Here is a 13,786-nt window from a genome sequence, read left to right on the forward strand (position 1 = left end):
GACTTCAGGAGACACAGAATTCTGTGCTTAAATTACTTTTTCATGTATATTCTCCATCTATCCCTCCAGTCAAACATCCTTGAATTCAGGTTCAACATTAAGCTCCTGCTTTTTAGAATTCTCACTGGATTTGTATCTCATTTTCCACTTTTCAGTCTGTGATGAACAGGATGGGTATATGTGCTTCATCCAGTAACAAGATTGATGAAGGCAAAAGAAAACCACGGTGTAGAGAAAAAGCCTGACATTCAAGTGCAAGATCCAGCGTTCCTGTTAACCTTTTCATTACAGTAACAAATAAACTATCACATATGGATTTATTCATAGTCTAAAGCCCTGAGAGAGAGGGATAGCATGTCTCAGTCTTAATGTATAGTTCAGATATGAGAGACATGGAGTGGTTTCACCAGGAAAAAATAATTCTAAGCCAAAACATTAGAATGCTCCAAAGTCCAAATTGGAACTTTTTTTTAAAAATTTGTCCATCCCTGTAGACATAACCTGCTTTGACTCAATCTTTATTGGTGACTGATATTGCACCAATATTCAACACATACAGTGGGCACCACAGGAAACCAGTGTGGTCAAACAGAGATCATGTGGCTGAGCTCAAACACAAGAAAGAAGTGTATGAAAAGCAGAAGACGGGACGTACTGCCAAGAATAGAAACACCATATGGGGATGCAAGGATGAAATTAGCAATACCAAAGTTTGGCTGGTATTGCAAGGCGTGTGAAGTGCAACAAGAAGGGCTTTTGCCATTATATTGCAGCAAAAAGAAAACCAGGGAAATCACAGACCTGGTGGTGAATCAGGTAGGTGATCCACTAGTGAAGGGCATGAAAGATGCTGACATATCTAATGCTTTACTTATTTCAGTCCTTACTAGCACGATCTCCTGCTAAGCCTTCCAGGTTCTGCCAGTTCTGTTTGATCTTTTTGTCAGTGGTCTGGATGCAGGAGATGAATGCACCATTATTATGTTGATGATACTAAACTGGGAGGTGCTTTTGACTCTCTTGAGGGATGAGAGGCCTTGCAGAGGGATCCAAATAGAGCATTAGGTAATCATCAAGGGCATGGAATTCAGGAACAAATGCTGGGTTCCGTATGTGGGACAGGATAAGATTGAACACAAGTACAAATTGGAAAAGGAGTGGCAGGAGAGCAGTCCGGCAGAGAGAGAGGGGGGATGCTGTTTTTCAGCAGATCAGCATGAGTCAGCAGTGAGCCCTGGCAGCCTGGCAGGCAAACAGCATCCCAAGATACATCAAACACTGCAAGAGAGGTGATTATCACTGTATTCAGCATTGGTGCAGCCTCTTCTATAATGTTGAGTGCAGTTCTGGGCCCTGTGATTTAAAAAACATAGAATCAGAGAAGAAGGATGTGGCAGTTCTTGAATGTGTCTTGAGGAGGGTAAAAAAGCTGGTGAAAGTTCTGGGAGATGTCATTAAGGACTTTGGGTTTCTTTAGTTTGGAGAAAAGGAGGTTGAGGGGTGACCTCATTGCTCTGCACAGGTTCCTGAGCACAGGGAGTGAGAGGAGATGTCTCCATTTCTTCTCCCTGGGACCCAATAATGGAATGTGTGGGACTGGTACAAAGCTGTGCCAGCAGAGGGTCAAACTGGACATTAGGAAGCATTTATTTATGGACAGGGCAATCAAATACTGGAATGGGCTTCCTGGAGAGGTGGTCAATGCCCTGAGCCTGTCACAGTGTTTAAGATGCATTTGAACAATGCCCTTAACAACATACTTTCACTTCTGGTTGGCCTCAGTCAGGCAGTTGGACTGGATGATCACTGTAGTCCCCTTTCAACAGAACTGGGCTATTTTATAGTGTTCTGTTGTATATTATTGTAATTGCTCAAAGGAGGGTTGAGTTAAACGAGCTGAAGATATACGAACCCATGGAACTTTGCAACCATGGATTAAGCAGGAACAAGTTCAACAAGTGTAAAGGCTGCACTTGAGGCAGAAAACCTCCATGCACTGGTACAAGCTGGGTACTGGCTGTCACAAGACCAACTTTGCAGAAAAGGACTGGGCCTCTTGGTGAACCTGATCAGCAGCGTGACCTCACAGCAATGATGGTGAATGGCATCCTGGGTGGTATAAGCAACTCCACCAGGGGTGAAGAGAAGTCAATATTCTCCATTCTTGAAGATTTTTCAAAATTTGTCTGGAGATTTTCAAAAGGGCCATAGGCAACCCGATTTAACTGCAAAAATAGCCCTCCTTTGAGCAAGAGGTTAGACTAGAGGCCTTGAAGACCCTTTCCAGCCAATAATTTATGATTTTGCCATAATACAGAAAATAATCTGATATACCTTAGTCATGATAGGAATCTCAGCTCTCAAGATTAACTTTAATTAAGCACTTAATGGGTAAGTGCAAAGTAAATTTGATGAAATTGATGGAGTTTAAGTGCTTTGTTTATATGAAAGACTTTAGATTTGAATTATTTTAAATTTTCTATGTATAATTGAATCTTTAATATATGATCAATATAATTACTAATATGCACACCTCCCCAAGCCCCTTATCTTTACTGTGACTATTTAATTTATTATGACAGCATTTTAGGAATACAGTGTAGAGTCTGAAAGTCTCAACGAAAATATATCTAAACACTGATTTACAATCCAAAGAGCTACCGTAATGTAACTAAAAGGCTTTTGTAAGCAGTATTGCTCAGTATACTTAGACCTGTTGAAAAGAATTTCAAGATTTATTAGGAAATTTTTTGCACAAAAGCATTTTTTTAAGCGATAAAGAAAACCTTACAAAGTATCAAGTTTCAAAAAAAAACCAACCCCAACAATACATTTAAATTGAACTGTGGATTTTAAGAGCTACAGAATGGTTTTGATTGCTGTTAAATAGTAATATTTTCTTTCTATAGACACCAGTAACAGATGTTCCTTTTTATTTTTGGCAATCCACAAGTAATCTCTTTTGTTCAGTGAGCTCTAAGGTTTGCATATTGTGTTTGCAGTTTATTTTGCCAGAAGTGGTCATGTCATGTTATTTATCTCCTGCTTCTTTTGGTCCTTAGTATTTGTATGACTTGGATGCTTTGTGTAAATGTTCCTCTTAGGACTGCTATGAATAAGTGGTATCAAAACTGGACTGTACTAATCTAAAATGTCTTTTATTATTTATTTCAGCACTTTGTTTGGTCAGCTGAAGAGTGCTTGGAAAGCCAGCTTTGTTCAAGTCAACAGTGTAAATAGGGGGAATGTGCGGTCAAATGGCACATGGCACTTAGAGCTGCTGCGACTGATGCTGACAGTGCAAAATGGCTTTAAAGCAACCCCCTAGGTGGAGCAGTCTTGTGTTACTCCCATTTTGTGTTCCTTAGGTAGTGCTTGTGTACTGCCATATTTCTGCTTTCCCTCCCCAAGGGCTATTGAATGTTTAAAGAATCTTGGGGGTGGCTTTTTGCCTTGACTGTAGCTGGAAGAGGAAAAAAGGAAACAAAGAAAGGAAGACAATTTAAGCCATATCTGTCTGCTGCTTTCAGTTCTGCCAAGAGCTGCTATGCTAACTAACATGCCAATATTTTAAGAAGATTGCCCAATATTGTTAGGCATGTGTTTTGTTATATGTAGACACTGTTTTTAAGAATAATCACGCAAAAAGATACTTCAGTCAAAAATAAACACCTCTAGATAAAGAATCTGAAGTCATAATTACACATTGTATAAAGCTCAAGTTGATTTTCTGATGAAAAAAAAGATTTAGATCTATATGTTATGTTTCCTTGACTCTTTGTTCTAGTTGTGCAAAACTGTATCACTTTGAATCTTCCAATGTCTATTTTACAGTCTTTACTATTCAGAAAGAAATAGGAAAACACTTAGGTTCTGAAAGAGAGGAAAAATATCAGGAAATAGGCTTGCAGATATGAGCTTGATACTATATATATATGATAGTATAATGTTTTGGGTTTTTTTCCTTTCATAAGGCAGAATGGTTTGAAGTTTAGAGTTGTGTCTTCCAAGAAAAGAAACATGTAGAGAATGTGGTGGTTTGCTGAAGGCGCCCAATTCTGTAGCCAGCAAAGGCAACTGGTAACTTGTCTCTACTTCATGAAAGCGTGATTGGATGCCTAATAAAATGACTGTGTAATACGGTATGATTGGCAGTTCCTGCTTAGGAAGCCAAAGAATAAAATAGCAGAGGTGTTGACGTTCACTGGCAAATTCCCTCTGACTTCACAGGAGCTGGGTTTGAGTCCTAAATAAATAATGTTGAAAAAAATGTGCTTCAGAAACTTTGGGTAAATCTGTTGGTAGAGTGGATAACTATGCCTGCAGGAATAAACAGGTCAGGCCTATCTTTTCATGGTTGTGGGATTCATTCAAATAAGTGGATCAGATAGGGCATGTGGTACCAAAACCTATCAGGGCGGAATCTGTGCAATCCTTCCAGAATCTGTCCATTCCCAGGGTGTGACTGAGTATATTTTGGCTGTGCAATTGGCAGGCTTCTCTCTCTGCAGCTCCTTTTACCTTTATGGACAAATACTGCTAAGCTAGGAGGGCAGCTAAGAAAAATGTATGTTTTTAACAGTTAAGGCACATGATTGCACTGTGCAAAGACAAAGCAAAACAGGAACTGTGCAAAGAAGGATATATGCAGAAAAGAAAGGAAAAATGCCATCATAATGAGTTCCTTAGGAATGTGTTTATCTATAAAGAATAAGTAATTCTACCATAAGTAATAAAAAAGGGGAAAGGAATGTATTTAAAGAGGGAAGGGTGGAGATTGATTTACATTAGTGAGCCTAGATAATATAAATGCATGTCTGTTTCACTAAGCGTTATTCCCTAACTCTATAATAATTAGGGAGACATAACCACATCTCCAATCATCCACATACTATCTTCAACAAAGCCAGGATGTACTCATTCCTTTTTCAGATGTCTAAGTTTGTTCATGATAATGGATTGATAAATAGTGAGTTTAACATCCCTTCTCATGATCTTTGGGGCAGCCTCGTGCCTTGCCTGGTGCCATATAATTGTTTCCTAGTCAGGCAGGGAGGATGTTCCTGTCCTGCCCTGCCTGTGGAGGTGCTGACTTGGACAGGTCACCTCACCACAGGGAGAGTGGGGAAAGATGGCTGCACAACTCAGCCCAGATTTTACAACTATCACAGTTTAAAAAGTGGGGTCTAAATCATTATACCTAACAAGTATACGGCAGAAGATGATGTTAATTCAATGGTAGTAAGTGCTGTAACTAACAGTGGAAGAAGAATGAAGGTTTAAAAAGATTTCCTCCTTTTATAATCCTTGTTGAAGTAATACATGATTGAAGTATCTTTTTCTTTTGGTTCCTTAAACAATGGACTGGATTTTTTTATTATTTAGCTAATTTCTCAGACAGGAATATATAGGGACAGGTTGAAATATAAAAACATTTAGACTATAGTAAAAGGAAAAATTTGACAAGATGTCTAAAGATTGCTTCTTGTTTACATTTTTTCTAAAGATCATAGACAAAATTTTATGCTTTGTATTTGGATGGGTTGGAAGTCCTGTGTTTTAAGTGTATTTTCATTTCTAAAGTCTGTTTATTGATGTGCATTAGCATGAAAAAGCTAAATCACATCACATTACTTGCCGCATGTTCTAAAAGTTCGCACATTAATGCTATTTGGTGGAAAATGGGATGAAGGAAGTCTAGAAAATTTAAAACTGTTTTGCTCTCAGGCGACACAACTCTTTTGCAGAAACACATCTTCACTACACTGCTCAGAAAGCAACATAAAGTAATGATATTTATTAATTTTATTAGAAACTAAATGAAATCTGCTGCGTCAATCATAAAGGAGAATTCTAAGTTGTTGAAAGTTTTTTTTATTTGTTTTTTAATCTATTTTTTTCTTTTGATCTGCCTATGATCTGGAGTGAACAATGGCATCTAATGAAATCATTCAAGATTTTTTTTCAGACATTTTGTACCTCTAAGATTTTTCCCCATTTAATGGAATGGAATCTCAAAGACCCTCAGCAAATAGAAAGCTTCTTCAAAAGTACTTGAGCAAGAGAGAAATAGAGGCTTTTTCCAAACTATCTTAGTCACAGAAGCTCAGGTGATACTCAAGCTAAGTCTTAGGATTCTGTTTGCATATGAATGCAGCTTTCATTTGCATTAACATCTGGTTGTTCTGTTAATGCTTATTGAGTTTTTCAGTTATTTTTAATCTTCATTTGAGCAATGATCATGCAAAATTTGTTCGAGATAATTTTGATGTTAGATTTCCAAATCTGGTGAATTTTCATGTAATTGATAATCCATAGATTCCTGTTTTTAAAGTTGTTTCTAAATAAGAAAATGTACAAACACAGTTCTGGCTGGGCTTGTGCATACGTTAGTTTCTATGTATGTGTGCATGTGTATCATAAATGTAGAGTGGCATGTGACAAGCTACTGAGATAGCTATTGAGCACTAGAAATATTTCCCTAGATACTTTAGTTAACTATTACTTTTGAACTACTAAATCCATTTACAAGTATTTGGCCACTGCTGTGTGTGTGCCACAGTTTCAAGGCTGTCAGCCTCTACTCCCATCTGCTTATTGTGATATGACAAAGCTTCCACATATTTTTGTATCCAGAATACTTATGATTTATGTGGTTTATAAGCAATGAATTTCAGAGATGTCTAGAGAATATATGACTGGAAATCTATTCTTCAAGCCATCACAGTATAAGATTGTTTCCCCAACTTAATCTACATTCAGCCTTTGAGGAAAATCCGAGATTCTTCCAATCAATTATTTTTATGTGGTGAGTCACTAGGCTTTGTTATTCTATTTAGAGCAAAATTCTAAGTTCACATATAGATGAAAGCAGATTCTGAAAAGGAAATTGCTTGTTAACTGAAACCTTAAATAGTTTTCTTTAAAAAAGCACAAGTGATCAGTCAGCTATCTTCCAACTATGCACTTCAAGTTCTTTCTAATTTAATGTATTACCTCTTTTACATCTTAGCAAGACTTGTTACAGAAGACAGAAGCTGTCTTTTGTATTTCCAAACTACTGTCTTTTCTTTAAGCCAAAATATACATATGTTGACGTGCCAAGTGGCTCTTCTAGTAGAGGAGTAAAAACTTGTTCAGACATGTCCAGGAGATTGGGAAAAATGCCAGAAAATGTTTAGTTCAAGTAAAGCATCAACAGCTTCATTTTTACTACTTTCAGCAGCAATCAGATGTCTAATTAAATTCCATTAGCCTAAAATAAGGCCGAGCTTTGAAGAGACAAATCAATAACCAGAGTAAATGCCACACTGACTGTGTTAAGAGGCTTTTGAAGCTTTGCCCACACTAAACATTCTTCTAAGTTTAAGCCCTCTGACTTAACTTGGCCATAACTGAATCATCCAAATGAACATTTAGAGAAGAGAAGTAATGGGCCTTTTTGGAATACTGTTCACCTAAGAAATCTGGTTTCCTCATCCTGTTGAACATGTAACTTGCAAGGCTTTGCCTGTTATATGACATTTCTTCACTCAAAAGCTCACTTTTATTTTTAGGAAAAGGTTTTGCTGCAGACCTAAATTAATCACACTGCACCAACAGTGAATTAATCTTGTACCAAGTCTTGGTCATGAAAAAGATAAAATAATTCAAATCAAATTCACTGGTTTCCTTTGTACACAAGAACAATGAAGTGTCAAAGTACATAAACAAGTCTTTTAAAACAGACAAATGTGTCCTTTTAAGTCCTTCTCATTAAACAGGCACAGCCTGATGAGGATACTGAGGCTATTTGTGCATTTATTGCCTGAGAAACACCCCCTGCTGTAGGCAACATGTTCAAAAGTTTGATCTAAACCACAGAAATACCAACTCCATAGGACACATTTCATTTTGTTAAAGAGTTTGGAATCAGATTACTTAGTCCTCACAACCATCAAACTTCCCAGATTAAAACTAGGTGAGTGAGACTGTTTTAACCTTCTCATGTTCTGCCAAGAGCCTTCTAAAGTGTTCCTTTCTTAAGTGTCGTGAAGCATCTGCAAAAATGCTATTTAAGAACATCCAGAATTAATGCGGCCTCAAAACTACTAATAATGCTGTTCCAGATGTTTGTGGTGAATTGCTGAGCAGGAAAATTAATAAAGTCATACTTACACAAACAAGCTTGCTTTAAAATACTTGTCTGGATCTGTCCTAAACCCACTAAAATCAGAGAATTCTGTACTCTCCTTCTCCCTAAAGCAGTGGTCTCCAATAAATCATGTTAAGCTTTCTAACTTCTCGTGTGTTCTTACAATCAAAATTTTAAATTTCAAACAATATACACTTTACAGTTTTCTTTGGTTCTGTGGACCACTTCCCATAACCTCATGGCCTGAAAACTTAGATTTAGTTATATGATAATGGAAAGCATGACTACAGGAGGTTTGTTTGCTCTCACTTTAATTTGGTACAGTGGATGACAATAGCATTGAGGCATAGACTATTGACAGGTGAGCAAAAATCTGGACTTATAAAGTCCATATAAAAAGAAAGAGCAAAAGAAGTTTTTCTCTCATGTTTACTCTTATTCACCTGAATACATCTGATAAGCTCTCTCAGCTAAGTATGAGACAGAGAGAGGGCATTTCAGTCCCTATGCATTGCCTTCTTCTCTGGCACCTGTCTATGTATGGCTTGTCTTCTTCAGCAGGCCTGAAGAAGTGAAAAGCTTGTTCCATCCTGACTTGAGGGCAAAATACCATCTAATCAGTGAAACAGTGTAACAAGTCCCTAGGTAAAATGTTTTGGGGTTTTTTTGTGTTTTGAGACATACATACATATTGTGTTTGCAGACTTCAGTGACTCAAAGTTGCAGCTCCAAAAGAGTATATGTATTCCATCTAAAATCCTTGTCAGAAATCCTTGTCCTTAAATAACTTGTATTTCAATGTGTAATGCTTGTCAGCAATATAAAAATAGCTATTTAGATGTGCATTACTGTCATTAAAATGCCAAAGCAATTGTTTGAATTAATACATTTTTGTCTTCCTGCTTTAAATACTAACATAAAAGATGAAGACAAGAAAAATGCCTCCATCATTTAGGGGTCTCTCTAGATGATATGTGTACTATTTAAGTGATGTAGTTCCTTCTTAAATACTAAACATCTTAGGGAATAATATGATACATACCTCTATTCTCAAAGCCTCATCAGTGTTGGTCAGTTCGGGGGTGAGGGGGGGGAAAGGCGTGGTCAGAAGAAACTGGCCTGTGGTCCCTGCAGAAGTGAAAGATGTGGGAAACTCCGAAGTCCTTATGCCAAGGTTGTTACAGGATGGAGGCTTTTCAGTGCAGCGTGGTAAAACCTGAAATAAGGAGCCAGCTCAGCTGTCACCACTGGGGGCCACTGCTACTTAGCAAGAGAGAAAAGGAAGTGCTGCTTGGCCTGCAGTCTGCACTACTGGAGATAGCTCCTGTAGAGAGGCAAGAAAATGACCCAGTATGGAGTCGCTTAAGAGATGGGAATAGCTAGCAAAGGTATGCACAGGAAACTGAAATCTCCTGACAATGAACATATGACTTTTGCCAAACGTCATCATGAGTGATGGCAGAAGTGGCAGCAACCACTCAGCTTTTGCAGTGGAATTCCCAGTCCTGTGCCGATCCATATATCTTTGGGAAGGGCTTGCATATCAGTAATAATTGGGACCCCTTACGAAAAAACCTGCTCAAGAATGGGTCATCATTTTCTTCTATAAGCAGGAATTACTTTTCTTGTTAAGAAGGAGAACAGACTATGGAATAGTCTGCCATAAAAATGTTTTTGTGACAGAGACTTTGCAGAGCAATTAGAGAGCAAGATAAAATAGAAAATGATAAAATAGGCAGAGGAATTACATACAAAAGAGAAGTGAGTGGCTTCTCCTTAGAGTCTTGAGACATTTTTTTGTCTCCATATTACTTATCTTTGTAAGTACATAATGCTGAAATATGGATTCTGGAGTAGAATCCATAGACTAGGCTTTACAAGGATTTCTCCTAAGAATCAAGAAATTTCAAAAGGAAATCTTTCTCATTCCAGACATTATTCACATTTATTATGTTATTTACACCCAAAATCATTTGTACAAAACATATTTATGGAACGGTTACCAAGGCCTGATTTTTCCTGTCTCTTCCCTATAACATGATGGCATAACTGACCAACTTCAAACAGTTTAGTGTTCATATACTTTATAAGTGGCAAGGGACTCACACATGACAATTTATCACACTGATATTTTGGAGAGAAGCAGTTATGTGTCACATACCTCAATATCTGCCCCATCATGCTGCTGATTTAGATTGCAGCAGGTACTTAGACAGAAGCTCCTTTTGGTCTGAGCTGTCATGACATGATGGAATGACATCTAAGGGCCAGCCTAACTGAATGTAATTCTTTTGAAAACAAAAGCACACACAGAGAAAGGCAGAACTGGGCAAAGAGGGATTTCTCACCCCTGGAACTGGTGGACAAACTGGTGTAATTGCTGCTAAGAAATACTGAATGTTGACCTCCCCAAACACTTTTAGTATGTCTCTAGGACTAAACAAGCACTATAATGCATTGTGCTCTATCCACACAAATCTCTGTTTGCAGGCCAGCCTGGAGAAGCACATCAAAGGCAAATGATAAGAAAAGCAGGTGTGGGTCACTGAGGGGTGTTCCAGGCTCCATCCCCCTGGGAGAGCTCTGGCACTGGTACTGCTATTGTACATTGTTAATTAAATCATTCTAATTAATTCATTCAAAGTGTAAATTAGGAAGGAAAGAAGATAAATTACACTAATACATTTAACCCCATGCTGTTTATTTAGCAGTTGAACAAAATAATGTGGTTAAAAAGAATCTAACAAGTCAAAAGCCCAAGACACAGCTGCTCAATAGTATTAAAAATGAGATCTCAGACTGTGCTGCAGGCACATACTGCCTGCTTGCATTTAAAAGCTTGCCAAGATAGCTGTACAGACAAACCCTACTAGTTTAGATGCAGCTGATACTAACAAAACAAAACAAAATACATATTTCCATCTCCTAAGTGAAATAATCTGCTCTGGTAAGTGGATTATTTTACCAGTACGGCTCTGCCAATGTTAGAACTCTTGCTGGTGCTACTCGGGTAATCTGTGAGATCTTTTAGCTACATAGGTATGACTGCAAAACATTTAAGTGCCAATAAAGCCATATGATAAAGTTTGCTATACATTCAAGGTTCCAAGAACTTGTCTAAACACAGAAGCCGAACCAATTTAAATAAAGAGCAAGGTGAAATAATTTAGTTAAAACAGCAGTGTTATTTACATAGCAAGCAAGCCGGATTTGAGTTGAATGAAGATTTTCCTGCCTCAGTGTTTTCAGAGTCAAATGTGGCACTTAATTCTTGAGATTAAAATGAAAATATTTAGGGGTTTATACTGACATACTCATATTTCAGACTTCTTATTAAAACAAACAAACAAACAAACAACAAAACCAACCCTAAGAGATTATCAAGTTCACATGACTCTAGAAACTGAGGCTTTGAGAAAAGGGCCAATTATCTTTTGATTTGTGATAAAATCATGATATTTAGCAACACTGCAAAGATCCTATCTATCCTGGCATACTAATACTTGGAGAAACATGTTTCAACTAGTTCAGCGGGCATGTTAAACTATGTCCTGGAATAGGCTAGGCCAGCTTTGTGTTCAGCAATGTCAAAATACAGATTGGCCCATCTACAAAACTGGCTGAACCAGAATAGTGCTTAACTGTGATCTGACTTAGTTCTCAGACCAACGTAAACCAGACCAAAAATTTGCTTGGACCAAGTTAATTTCTTGTGTGCTTTTCCCATGCTAGCAAAATAAGCATTCTTATTCTAAATATGCTATAAGCCGTACTCAGACAAACCTATCTACTCTTAACTCTGGTGCAGAAAGGAGAAGAAACACTTCAGGTGTTTTGTCACTTAAGCATAAATGAGACCTCATCTGAGCATATGCAAAAGAACAACTGCTGTGGTTTGTAAGTACGGACTGTGGCATTCCTTTTTCTCTCATTTTCTCCCTGCTCTCACCAGTACCACTGCTTTACACACACAGAACGATCTGTCTGGTTGTGTACTTGCTTCCCCAACAGATGACTTAAAGCTTCATCCAATCATTCCGCCCTGATTAACTTCAACAGGTTCCTCATTTCATTAAATAAAAGGAAGATCAGTACTTCATCTGGTCATTTGTTTACAGGATTATTGCCCCATTTTTTTCATGGAGGGTACTGCCCAAATGTGCATGCTGTGGGCATCCATGTAAATGCTGTATGTTGTCCTGTGTGTGGATCTCATTTTTCACTGACCATTCCTTACAGCTGTAGTTTAGATGTTGCTAAGCAATAGATAGGTAACATTATTCTATTATTTTAGTTTACCACCCATAGTGATAACTATGCCTATTCAAAGTTTGTCCTAACAATGTATGGAGTAATGTGTCCCGGTGTTTTCAGTTGCATAGAATTAGTGTCCTGGTTTAGGGAAAAATGTTGGAGGAAACATCTTAATTGGGGTCCCTCTAGAAAGCAAATCCAAGTGGCCCCTCCCCCAATCACTTTGGGAAAAGATTTCCTTGGAGAAAAGTGGAAAAAAACCTGTTAACAGGCAAAGCATTCACAGCATAAAACCCGAACAATATTAAACAATAAAACCTCTTGCCAATGTGAAGAGATGACAGACTCAGAAAGGCCCCTTGGTGGGCTGTAGCTTGGCTCACTCAGTCTCTTACCAGTCCCTCTGGTGCTGGAAATGCCTCAGCCCAGGCCTGGCCCAGTGGCCACAGGCACGAGCTGCCCGTGCTCCGCTGGGTGCTCAGTCCAGAGCAGGTCTGAACAGTTCCAATAAAAAGAGAAACCACAGTCTAGGGAACTTCTCTGCCTCAGCTAGCTAAAAACTAACTAAAAAGCAGAGGAGAGCTCTGTCCCACTGTCTGTCTGTCTGTCTGTCTGTCTGCAGACAACACAGTCCAGGAGCAGGATGCGGGGGAGCAGGTGCAGGTTCTGGTCACAAACTGCGCACTTCTTCTCTCTCCCTCTTCGATCTTGGAACCAGCCTTAAAGGTGCAAAACTCATTTCTGGGCTAAACAGACAAATGGAGATACAATTATCATAAAGTCACCCCAGGACATTGAGATAATCTGACTTACTGACACCAGATTGTGGAAGTCACCATAATGGACAGGATTTGGGTGGAATCTCTTCAGATTTACTTGGGGGAAAATGTGGGAAAATAGGATCAAGGCATTTTATGGTTATGTTACAATGAAAGGAAAAACCTGGACTCATAATGTGGACAATACAATGTGCAAAAAAGGTTGAACATTCACAGTCTAATCCAAAATCCTCTACAGGTAGAGGATGACTCAAGTGAACACTGGTGTCCATGAATACCCCTTGTGCAAGGTTGTTTACAATTTACAACAGCGTCTCACACCTAAGCAACTCTGAAACATTCTTTATTACATACAGATGTGCAACATTTTTAGACCATGCAACCTGCAGCCTTCATGTTGTAAGAAAACAATATTGTAACGAAAAATAATCTATGAAACAAATTACTCTTTAATCTGCTCCCTGTTCAGCTATGCTCTCCAGGTTTGCATATGCCCACAGGATGTCTAGAATTACAGATGTGTCCTGCTGTACACTAAATGTGTGCTAATCTGCAGAGACTGGAGTCCAGCAACACAAATATAAATAACGCTCTGCATGTTAGCAAATTGCTTGCAGGG

The sequence above is a fragment of the Zonotrichia albicollis genome, chromosome Z (genome assembly GCF_047830755.1).
Source record: "Zonotrichia albicollis isolate bZonAlb1 chromosome Z, bZonAlb1.hap1, whole genome shotgun sequence".
Lineage (NCBI taxonomy): Eukaryota > Metazoa > Chordata > Aves > Passeriformes > Passerellidae > Zonotrichia > Zonotrichia albicollis.